The 12,288-nt window shown below is 49.0% G+C and overlaps 1 protein-coding gene across 2 annotated transcripts in view; it reads right to left on the reverse strand.

The window, feature by feature from the left end:
• The window catches only part of Pacsin2 (protein kinase C and casein kinase substrate in neurons 2), a 95,818-nt gene that overhangs the window by 60,817 nt on the left and 22,713 nt on the right, over positions 1-12,288 (reverse strand). The window lies entirely within an intron of this gene.

The following is a 12,288-nucleotide window of genomic DNA, read 5'->3' on the forward strand; positions in this document are numbered from 1 at the left end:
TTCACTGGACAGGCACCAGGTTCGGATAGCTCAGCCGGCTCGGCCGGCTCCTGCCCACAGGAGGCCATCACAGAGGAGCTCTTTTTTTCAGGAGCTAGCCCCAGAAACCACAGTTTTCCACAGAAAATCAGGGAGAAGAAGTCTGACAACAAAATTCAGAGTATATAGCAGATGGCAGTGTCAGATGCCCTCCTTCCACTCAAGAGAGAAAAAAAGACACGCTTGGTATCTTCCCAGCCAGGAGCTGTGGCCCCCGATGTGACTGGGAATTGCTCACAGGGGGCTAATCTGACATTGTCCGTGCATACCGAACTCAACTTCTTTCTGTGCTGCATAAACCAAGGCAAGGTAACTTCAAAGTAATTTATTAGTACAAGAAGAATGGGATACCTGATTGCCTGACATAGGAAAGAGTGCTGCAGACACCAGAGCCTCTGGAGATCGTTTGTGTCTGCCTGTCTTTCTCAGCAGCACAACTGTCTCCAAAGAAGTAAGGCATGCGGCTATACAAATATGATTACTTAAGAGGAACCACTGAGCTGAAGTGAACTGATAGTAAAAGGAAAACAACAAGAATAAGTTTAGGTGAGGAGGAAGAAATCCTCTTTCCTAATTCTAGCACAAGAATTCATGGTGTTGGGGCTGGGAAGGTGGCTCAGTGGTAGAGTGCTTGCCTTGCATGCATGAGGCCCTGGGTTCGATTCCTCAGCACCACATTAGCAAAAAGAAAAAAAGCCGGAAGTGGCGCTGTGGCTCAAGTGGTAGAGCACTAGCCTTGAGCTGAAGAGCTGAGGGACAGTGCCCAGGTCCAGAGTTCAGGCCCACAACCGGACCCCCCCCCCAAAAAAAAAGAATACATGGTGTTATGTAACTGTAACCCCTCTACACATCACATTATTTTTTTTTTAATTCACAGTGCATGAGTCCTACAGTGCTTCTAAGTATGTTCTGATTGTTCAATTGATTGTGCATGTGCTATGCACATGGAAATTCACTGATATGAACACTTACGATCTGTGCACTTTAAGATATGTATATTACTTGTCATCGTAAAGGTTTTTAAAAATCATACTCAACATAAATAATTACAAATGTCATGAGAAAGAACAGTTTTTTTGGTTTGTTTTTTTTTGGGTCCGGTCATGGGGCCTGAACTCTGGGCTTGGGCGCTGTCCCTCAGCTCTTCAGCTCAAGGCTAGCGCTCTACCACTTGAGCCACAGCGCCACTTCCGGCTTTTTTCTTTTTGCTTATGTGGTGCTGAGGAATTGAACCCAGGGCCTCAGGCATGCAAGGCAAGTGCTCTACCACTGAGCCACCTTCCCAGCCCAGAAAGAGCAGTTATTAAGACTAATCTGCAAGCCGGGCACCAGTGGCTCACGCCTGTAATCCAAGCTACTCTGGGCCTCACACTCTCACTTGGCTTTTTTGCTCATAGTTGACTATCATTTGAGCCACAACTCCACTTCTGCCTTTTTGCTGGTTATTCTGGAGTTAAGAGTCTCACAGATTTATTTGCTTCAAACTGCAATCCTCAGATTATAGGCATGAACCACTTGTGGCTGCCTGAAAATGCTTCTGATCCAGAACCCTGCGTAGAGCTCCTGGTTACAGGAGGATGACGAAGACAGCAAAGCACATTCTTTCTCCCTCTCCTTCCCACTCTTTATTTTTCTTGGTGGTGCTGGAGTTCTAACCCATGCAAGAACTCTACTACTAGGTGACATAGCTCCTGTGTTTTTTTTAATCCAATGAACACTGGCTTCCAGATAAACATTTATCTAGTACTTACTTTATTTCTGGTTAATCATGAAAACAGTCCTGTAGAGACAGGTACTGTCAGCTCCAGTTTCCCAGCAAGGCAATGGAGGTAGAGTAACTTGCCCAGTGTCTCAGTTCATGAAGAAAGAGGCAGGACTTGAACCCTGCCTACCTTCAGAGCTCTAGCCATACCCCCCCCCCGCCCCCACACACACCTTCTCTTGGCTTCCCTGAAGGATCCAAACTGGGTCTTAGACTTGTTGCTTAATAAAAATAAAAATGCATGGGTTGAAAGTGTGGCTCAGATGGTAGAGTGCCAGCAATGAGCAAAAGCAAGCATCAGATAGCAAGTTCAAGTCCAATCTCTGACCCAAAAAAAAAAAAAAAAAAAGGCCGCAGGCAGTCACAGGACTCTGAAATAATGAGAGCGAACATCTCACAGGGAGGGGGACACCTCTCTCCCTGGTTCACAGTGCCAGCCACACTGTACCAATGGACTGCAGGCAAGAGAAGTGGCTTCTGGCACAGGCCGAGATTTGCTCAGGTGAAGGGATGTGGCTCAGGGGTGGAGCACCGACCCCGAGCACATGAGACCCCGGTGCCCATTACCAACATCACAGAAAAACAGTGGCCGCGGCAGCTCTGGGCAGGGAGTGCTTCCCTGACTCCGGGCAGCACAGGGACAGAACACCATTCTAGAAACCTACCTGCTTCCCTCTGGCACGCAATACCTCAGGGACAGACACAGATCTGGTTCCTGTCGCCGAAGACTCGAAACTCCTGGGCACTCATTCAACAAACCTCAGTGCCAGGCACAGTGCTTAGGGACTTAGCACCTCACAGCTGAAAGAGCCAACGGCCCTGCTTTAGACTGGCACACAGGGCATGGGCTGGGCAGAAGTGTAAATAAAGAAAAATGGTGTATCCATGCATGGAGAAACAAAGCAAAGAGGGCAGCAATGGTATGCGTGAGGGCAGGGTCAGGTTGGGGACGGAGCTGGCCCTCTAAGAGCTTGCCACCTACTCACTCAAACCATGTGGAGTAAGTTATTAAAAAAAAAAAAGCTACAGACTACTGGCGCTGTCTTCCTCGCCCTCCTCCAGCGGCTGAAGGGCACACAAGACACCACACAGGAATTCTTCCAAATTCTTCTGGTGGCAACTGGAGCCAACAGAACCATTAACTGCGACTGACTCTGAGATGTAGGACCAGGATCCGATGTCTTTTGTTATGACAAGTGCATTCAGAAAATAGATGAGTCTCACCAAGATGTTTTTAAAGGCTCCGTAAGATCAGAGCTACTAGCTGGGTTTTACAGGAAGGACAACCACAGAAAGGTTCAGCAACCCGCTCAAGGTCATCCAGCTCATAAAGGCAAAGTATGATTCGCTCACGTCCACCGGCACTTTCAAAGCCTATCCTCTTCCTGCCTTGCTCATGCCTTCCACTGAAGGCTTGTGAGGAAATCTTAGAAGTTTGCCATAGCTTGTGCTATATGGAAAAAGAACAAAATACCACGTGACTCCCACAGTTTCTCTACTACTCTATCCTTGCTCCTAACTCCAACCCAACTTCATCTAAAAGACAATTTTATTGAGATATACTTCATGTACCACAAAACACCCCCATTAAAAGTACAATTCGATGGTATTTAGTACAACCACAAATGTATACAACTATCACCACCATCCATTTTAGTACATTTTCATCAACTCAGATGAGGAGGTGTGTGTGCATGCATGTGTGCGTGTACATGTGCACGTGTGTGTATGCTGGTACTAGGGTTTAAATTCAGAGCCTGAGGTTGGCAGTCTACCACTTTAGCTACATACAGCTTCAGCTCTGGCATTTTGCTGTTAACTGAAGAGTCTCACACAGACTTTTCTGCCCAGACTGGCTTTGATCCTCACATGCTCACGATCTCAGACCTCAGGCTGCTGAGTAGCTTGGATTAACAGGCCTGAGCCACAGGTACCTGGCAAAATCTTTTCCACTTTTTTTGTGTATATGTGCTGGTCTTAGGGCTTGAACTCAGAGCTTGGGCACTATCCCTCAGCTTCTTTGGCTCAAGGCTAGAGATCTACCATTTGATCCAGAGCTCCACTTCTGACTTTTTCTGTGATTAATTGGCGATAGAGTCTCACAGACTTTCCTGTCCCAGTTGGTGTCAAACTGCAACCCTCAGACCTCAGCCTCCTCAGCAACTAGGATTACAAGCGTGGGCCAAAGACACTGGGCTAACCCTTTACTCTTTAACAAACACCTCCATCCTCCTAGCCCCAAGAAGTTGGTCTGTTACAAAGGGATTCACAAAGTGGTTGTGGTCACAGAGCACTGAGCTGTTAATAAAATGCTGGGGGGTGGGGGGGGAAGGGGCGCTGGGAAGGTGGCTCAGTGGTAGAGTGCTTGCCTTGCATGCATGAGGCCCTGGGTTCGATTCCTCAGCATCACATAAGCAGAAAAAGCCGGAAGTGGCACTATGGCTCAAGTGGTTAGAGTGCTCGCCTTGAGCTGAAGAGCTGAGGGACAGCGCCCAGGCCCAGAGTTCAAGCCCCATGACCAACAAAAAATAAATAAAAATAAAATGCTGGGGTGTGCAGGCCCATGCTGGGTCCTCTCCCCCAGGGCTGAATCTCAAGATGAGGTGGGGCAGAGGTAGGGAAGGCAGGGCACACAGCAGCGGTTGCTGCAGGAAAAGAAAGGGAACCAGTATAAAGTTGTTCTGAGAAGGCAAGTTATCCAAACATTTGCAAGAATGGAGTCTTTGAGGAAAGAAGGTCCTCTCTAATCCAGGTTCTTTATGTGCTCTCCTCAAATGCTGCAGTACCTTCTTCATCTCAGATCTCCATTCAGAAATCAAAGCCCAACTGTGTATGGCAGACACAGTGCCATCAATGAAGCTCAATAAAAACGAATCATCTATGAATAGATACAGCATAATTTTTTTAATTTACTAAGTCAAAGGAGCCAGATACAAAAAAAAAGCACACACTAAGGCTACATATATGAAATGCAAAACCTGCCAAACTACTCTATAGAGAGATGGATGTGAGGTTGGAGGCGTGGCTCAGTTGGTAGAGCGCTTGCCAATGAACTAAAGTAGGAGGTAAGGAGGCCAATGAACTAAAGTAGGAGGTACTGAGTTTGAGTCCCTGGTGACACAGGTAATCAACTGCAAATGGCACAAGGATTTGGGGGCCATGGAAATGCTGCATCTTGGTTGAAACAAGCTGTACAGGTCTGTCTATGTGGCAGTATCCCTAAGTGGATGCGCTCAATTGTACGTAAATTAATAGCTCAAACAGAGAAGAGGAAAGGGGGAGAGGGGAAAAGAAGACACAGGTTCATCCTCTGAGCAGAGTGCTGGTGGCTCACACCTGTAGTCTTAGCTACTCAGGATACTGAGATCTGAGGATCGTGGTTAAAGCCAGCCCAGGCAGAAAGTCCTCATGAGACTCATCTCCAATGAACCATTCAAAATCCAGAAGTGACACTATGACTCAAAGTGGTAGAGCACTAGCCTTGAGCCAAAGAGCTGAGGGACAGAGCCCAGACCCTGAGTTCAAGCTCCATGGCCAGGAACATATCCTCCAACCCTAGACAGTGGTGCCATTGTCCTACCAGCTTTGGTGGTGGTGGTGGTTGTGGTGGTTGTGTGGTGGGGCTTGAACTCTGGGCCTGGGTGCTGTCCCTCAGCTCTTCAGCTCAAGGCAAGTGCTCTACCACTTGAGCCACAACACCACTTCCAGTTTTCTGAGTGGTTTTATTGGAGTAAGAGTCTCATGGACTTTCCTGTCCAGGCTGGCTTTGAACTGTGATCCTCAGATTCTCAGATCTCAGCCTCCTGAGGAACTAGGATTACAGGCATGAGCCAACAGCACCCAGCCCCTACCAGCTTTATAGATGAAGAGACTATGGCTCAAGTGACTAAATTATTTGACTAAAGACAAAGAGAATGAATGGTTAGCAGGATAGAGACAGATGGAGTCTCAGGCCTGTGCCAGAACTTCTCATTGTCTGACACAATTCCTCATGATAAGCAATCCTTGCACTTCTGGGATGAACTCTATTTGATCAAGAATTAATGTTTTAATACATTACTATATTATTTAAGTTTAGAAATGTAAAAGTATACAAACGTATATGTGCATATATGTACAAACACACACACACACACACACACACACACACACACATATGCAAAACATACAAACTGGTCTTTTTCTTTGGAACATGGACAGAGCATGAAGCTCGGGCAGAAAGTGCTGCAGGAGAGAATCACAAAGTGAACCACAGAGAGATCTATACCACCAGAGGGGATTCAAAACAGTTCCCTTGTCCAGAAGACAGTGGGAGCTCAGTGGCACAGGGCTGCCAGTGGGCCCTGGGTTTGATTCCTCAGGACCATGTAAGCAGAAAAAGCCAGAAGTAGCACTGTGCCTTAAGTGGTAGAGCGCTAGCCTTGAGCTGAAGAGCTGAGGGACAGTGCCCAGAGTTCAGGCCCCATGACCGGCAAAAAGAGAGAGGGGAGAGGGAGAGAGAGAGAGAGAAAGAGGGAGAGAGGGAAGGAGGGAGAGAAGAGACTATGAAAGATTGATACATAATAATAAAGTACATCATTTTCCCCTTTTTTATTTTAAGGGAATTCTTTCTCTTTTTATTCTGTCTCTGTCTCTCCCTCCCTTCCTCCCCCTCCCCCTTTTCTCTTTCTATGTGTGTGTTTTCTTATTGTTTGGGTTTGGCTTTTAAGACAAGATCTCACTATGTAGCCCAGGCTAGCCTCCAACATGTAATATCCCCACCTCTGCTCCAAGTGCTAGTATTACAATCATGTACAACCATGCCCAGAGAGAGCACATCAATTTTATCAGTTAAAAATAAAATGCTGAGCTGGGCACCAGTGGCTCACACTTGGAATCCTAGCTACTCAGGAGGCTGGGTTCTAAGGATTGTGATTTAAACTCAGCATGGGCAGGAATGTCTGGGAAACTTTTATCTCCAATTAACTACAAAAAGCTGGAGGTAGAGCTGTGGCTCCACTGTGGTAGAACACTAGCCTGAGAACAAAGGCTCAGGGACAGTGCCCAGGTCCTGAGTCCAAGCCCCAGTGCTGGCAAAAAGCAAATAAAGTGAAATGTCTACCTTGGGAGGCCTGACTCAAGGGGTAGAACATCGACCTGCCCAGCAATCTTCAGTACCACGAAAAAAGAAAAAAGAAAAATCAGGAAGTGTACCTGAAGCGTGTCCTCTTTGGGCTGTACACCTCGTAGGACTGGATCTCAGCCCTGGAGGCTGGCAGGCTCCTAGGCCTTTCCTGATAGACTCTGCGCCCCCATCCCCTGCACCAGAACAGGAACTTGGCATCCCCCTGGGCTTTGCTGTGCTCCAAGCCCCCAGTCCTACTCGCTTCCTTCTTCCTGGCCCGTCCACTGTCACCCAGACCTCGGCAACCTCCCACAAAGGACCACCTCCCTCCAGCACGGATGCACACATAGCATCAGCTGGTTTCAGCCTCTTCTGCTTCTGTACTACATCACATTCTAGAGGGAGGGGGAAGGTTTGAAAAGGTCCAGGAAGTCCCAGCCTAACCCCACCAGCAACCACTGAGCAAACCCAAGTTCTCATGCCAGACTCCACATTCTTGCCTCCACCTGACACCATTCCACGCCACTGTGCCTTGCCTCCAGATCACAGAACTGATGTCTACTCTAGTGCTTCACCCAACTCCACCAGTGCAAAGGACGTATCAAGGTCATTTTGACCAAGCACTGATCCCCAAGCCCATATGTCCTGAGTCAGAAGACTAATTTCAAGGTCAAGAACTCCCCCCTCCCCCCCCCCGCTGTAGTTTCAAACAAACCCAAGCTGATTTCCCTTTTCTTGGAATTAATATAGAAAGGGTAAGCACCAGACAAGAGGAAACATGAAAGGAAGCCCAGGAGCTACGTTAGAGATTCTGAAAGAGGAAAACATTGGCTAGCAAAAGAGAACTTGCCCAACACAAAAGGAAAAGCTGCTGGTGTAAGCCACAGCGTTCAACTGCAGAAGTGGCCAGTGGCTCTGGCAGACAGCCCAGCTGGTTGGGAAAGAGCAGTGACCACCTGGCTCCAAAAGCCACAAATAGGAGTCGAGGGCAGCATTAAAAATGATCATGGCTGTCCTCTCTGGGTACGGTGCTCTTCCTGCACTGCTCCCACCACTGGACCTCCCACCTTGACTGACCATTCGGACCATACGCCACCCTGACCTCAGAGGACGCAGAAACAGACCCCTAAAAAAAAAAAAAAAAAAAAAAAAAAAAAAAAAAAAAAAAAAAAAAGCCAGGCACCAGTGGCTCACACCTGTCATCGTAGCTACTCAGGAGGCTGAGATCTGAGAATCACAGTTCAAAGCCAGCACGGGCAGGAAAGGCCATGAGACTCTGATCTCCAATGAAGCACCAGAAAACCAGAAGTGGCGCTGTGGCTCAAGTGGTAGAGCGCTAGCCTTGAGCTGAGGGACAGTGCCCAGGTCCAGAGTTGAAGCCCCACGACCAATAAAAAAAAGAAAGAAACAGACCCCAGCTTGCATGCGTGACAGATGAACAAGGAATGAGGAAACACTGGGTCCATCTGCCAGCAGGATGGTTGCAGGCATCCAGCAGAGCGCAACAGCAGGAGAAGTTAGTAGCCCCTGAGGAAGGGCTTGCAGCTACGACTGGAAAGAAAAAAGGGATCAACCAAAGAACATTCTAGAATGAGAGAGCCACCTATGCCAAGTTCCTGAGGAGCAGAAGATATGGAATCAACATCTGTCTCTCTACCTTTCCTATCCATCTTGGGACTGGGGCCCAGGTCTGGTCCTTCCCTACTCTGCCTGCACATGAAGTACCAGAAAGCCAGGCCTCCTGTGTCCACTTCCTCCATGAAACCGCCCCTCCCTCCACTAGTGACCACCCCACCCCCAGCACCTGCCAGACTGCAAAAGCCACCCCTTCCCTGATACTAAGTCAGCAAGACAAGATATTTTCCCTGACTGGAGCGAGCCTCTGATCTGCACACAACACACCAACATTAACGGTTCACAATCCTGACTGGCACTTAACTCCCTATGTAACTGTGAACAAATACTTTAACTATGGCCCTGAGCCTCCACTTTCTTTACAGGTGTGATAGTGATATTGACCTTCCAGACCTCAAGTGAGAACTGGATGAACTGTCATGTTGCAGGTGCTCAAATACTGACCAATGTTGTTATGTGGACCATTGAGTTTACACAGGGAGAACTCCATCTCCAGCCCCCAGACATAGCTGCCTCTTCCCCTGAGGGACCTCACCGGCCATCCACCATGGGGGCTCACACAGGCCACTTGAAGAACCACCACGACCCTCACACAGCCAGGCCACCGTGTTCAGAACATGGTAGTACGCTCATGTTTAGACCTCCAGGAATCACATTTCTAAATAAAAAAATTTGTGAGACTCTTTCTCAACCAATGACTGAGTATAGCAGCACTTGCCTGTCATCCTAGCAATTTGGGTCTAGGCCAGCAAAGACATAGAGAGAGACTATCTCAAAACATACCCAACACACAGAAAAATTAAAACAACACAAGAAAGGCTGGTGAGAGCTGGGAAGGTGGCTCAGTGGTAGAGCGCTTACCTTGCATGCATGAGGCCCTGGGTTCGATTCCTCAGCACCACATAAGCAAAAAGAAAAAAGCCGGAAGTGGCGTTGTGGTTCAAGTGGTAGAGCGCTAGCCTTGAGCTGAAGAGCTGAGGGACAGCGCCCAGGCCCAGAGTTCAGGCTCCAGGACCGGACCCCCCCCCCAAAAAAAGAAAGGCTGGGGACTTGGTTCAAGTGCTTGAGCACTGCTTAGCAAGTACAAGGCCCTGAGTTCGAATCCCAGTACTGCCCCCCCAAAGAGAAAGGAAATTCTCTATATATCACCTTTATAATAACAATTTTTAAAAAATTAAGGAGACTTAGGAGAAAGAGTCCCTGAGAGCTTTTCATTCATTCTAGGTCACCACTGCCAAGACCCCACACAGTCAGACAGCTACAAGGATGGGGGCCCCTCTGGGGAGCACTCAGTCTAAAGATACAGGCCAGACCAGCAGCAGGAGAGAGCCACAACCAAAAACAACCAGAACTTGTTTTCATCATGACATAACTTAACCTTCTGTCTCCCAGATAAGGGAGATGACCGACCTTGCCTTACTATTTGAAAGGAGAGATACCTTTCCATGATCTAAAAAATGTGGTTCAAAGGATGGGATCTCAGGAGCCCATCAGAGAGGGTGCCTGAGGGTCCGCGGCCAGCCTGGCTGCTCAGGCTGCAGCGGCTCGGGAATTCAACTACACAGCTGCAGGTATGCAGGCCCAGTGACCCTCACACACACTGCTAGGTAGCTCTGCACCACACTTCCTTCCCTGTCAAAGACATCAACTTGGATCCATCCTAATCCACCATGGCCCCAGCCCCCACATTCCAGGAACATTTAAAGGAAACATTTCATAAACTCAAATAGTCCTCGAGCTTGCCATAAAAATTATAATGGCAGACACATTTAGGGGGAAAAAGATGTAGAAACAGCTTGGCACCAGTGGCTCATGCCTGTAATCCTAGTTACTCAGGAGAATGAGAGATCTAAGGGTCATGGTTTGAAGCTAGCCCAGCAGGAAAAGTCTATGAGTCTCTTATCTCCAATTTACTACAAAATGCTAGAAGTGGAGCTGTGGCTCAAGTGGTAGAGCACTAGCCTTGAGAAAAACAGCTCAGGGACAGCACACCCAGGCCCCAAGTTCAAGACCCAGGTTGGCATGTACCAACACACACATGTATAGGCACACACACGTGTACGTACACACACACACACACACCATAGAAACTTGAAAATTCAAAGAAATTCTAAGCTGGGCACCAGTGGCTCACACCTGTAATTCTAGCTACTCAGGAGGCTGAGATCTCAGGATTATGGTTTGAAGCCAGAAAGTCCATGAGACTCTTCTCTCCAATTCATCTCAGAAAAAGCCAGAAGTAGAACTGTGGCTCAAGTGGTAGAGTGCTAGCCTTGAGTGAAAAGCAGCTCAGGGACAGTGTCCAGGCCTAGAGGTAAAGCCCTAAGCTGAGGGGAGTGGCGGGAGGAGGGGGGGAAGGGGTGCCAGGGGAGGAGGTCCAAGAAATTCTAGATCTTTGTCAGGCCCTTCTTCAAAGAAAAGAGAAAAACAAAAAACTCAGTCAGTTCAAGATGGAAACAAGTCATTGCCAGGGAGTGGAATCTTGACAGTCGCCATGCGTGTATTTGCTCATCCCACAAATGTCCAGGCAGAGCTCCACAGTCACCTGTGGGAATGAGACACTGCCCAGGGTTAATGCTGAGCTCCAATAAAGGGTGGACAGCGCCTGCCCTGCCCTCTGCCTCCCTGTCTCCTGCCTCTGGAGAAAAGACACAAGCAGTCAGTCATACCTTAGTGAGAACCCGAGCAGGCACGAAGCGTGCGTTTCACAGGCCGCAGGACTGACAGGCAGTGGCAGCAGAGGCAGTGGGACTTGTGACAAGCCCGTGAGGAGGGAGAAAGGCTGGAAGGTCAGAAGTGTGGTGGGAAATGAGGGTGAAGGACAAGTGAGGGCCACACTACAGATTTGGGATCTTATTGTGATGGCAACACGGCGCTAGAGAAGGATCTTAATTCAAACATCCCAACCCTCTCCATTGCCGATAAGGAAATGAAGATGCAGAAGAGAGCCTCCTAGTACACTACTCTTCCCATCTGGTGTGAGAGTTAATAAAAGCATGACACCCAAGCAATACTTCAGCCGTCAGTCAGGGAAAGCACAGTGCAAAGATTGCTTGGGTGCGCTCACCTGCTGTGCGCCTCCTGTGCTCCTCTGCGAGGTAGACTGTCACCTCCTCATGGCGCTGCTGCAAGAACTGGGGGCCACACGCTCAGTGTCAGAGCAGACGCCGCACAGCTGCTAGTTGGCAGCAGCTCCACCGGGTATGGATCGGATCGGGACCGCTGCCCGCAAAAGCAGACACACTTTCCTACCTTCTGGGAAGCTGTTTCTGACGCAAACTCAAGGACACTCAGCGACACTCTGTGGCCGGGGCCAAAAGAAGAATGAATGTAGGGCCACCCACACAGTCCTCCAACCGGTCAGGGAGGGCCAGAGCACAGGGCAAGCAGGCTCCCTCAGCCTAAAGACGGTTGACAAGGCTGCCAGACGTTGGGGAGGGCGAACGAAGGACCCACCCACACTCCACAGGCGCAGCCACGTCGCCAGCCCGGCTGCCACCCCACCCACCAGGCACAGAAGGCTGATTGTCCCTTCACCTCTGTGTCCTGGCAGGCCTCCACAGTCACCTGTGGGAATGAGACACTGCCCAGAGCGACCAAGCAGGAAGTCCACCATGCCCGGGCCAGGAGTGGAGACAGGCTGCGGTGTGGAAGCAGGCACTGCCAAGCCCTGGCTCACCACCAGTCACCAGTCAGTGACACGGGCCCTGTCACCAGGGGCTGAGGACATCACGTGAAGAGAAGCCAG

This window comes from Dipodomys merriami, unplaced genomic scaffold, assembly GCF_024711535.1.
Source record: "Dipodomys merriami isolate MVZ:Mamm:240054 unplaced genomic scaffold, mDipMer1.0.p SCAF_55, whole genome shotgun sequence".
Lineage (NCBI taxonomy): Eukaryota > Metazoa > Chordata > Mammalia > Rodentia > Heteromyidae > Dipodomys > Dipodomys merriami.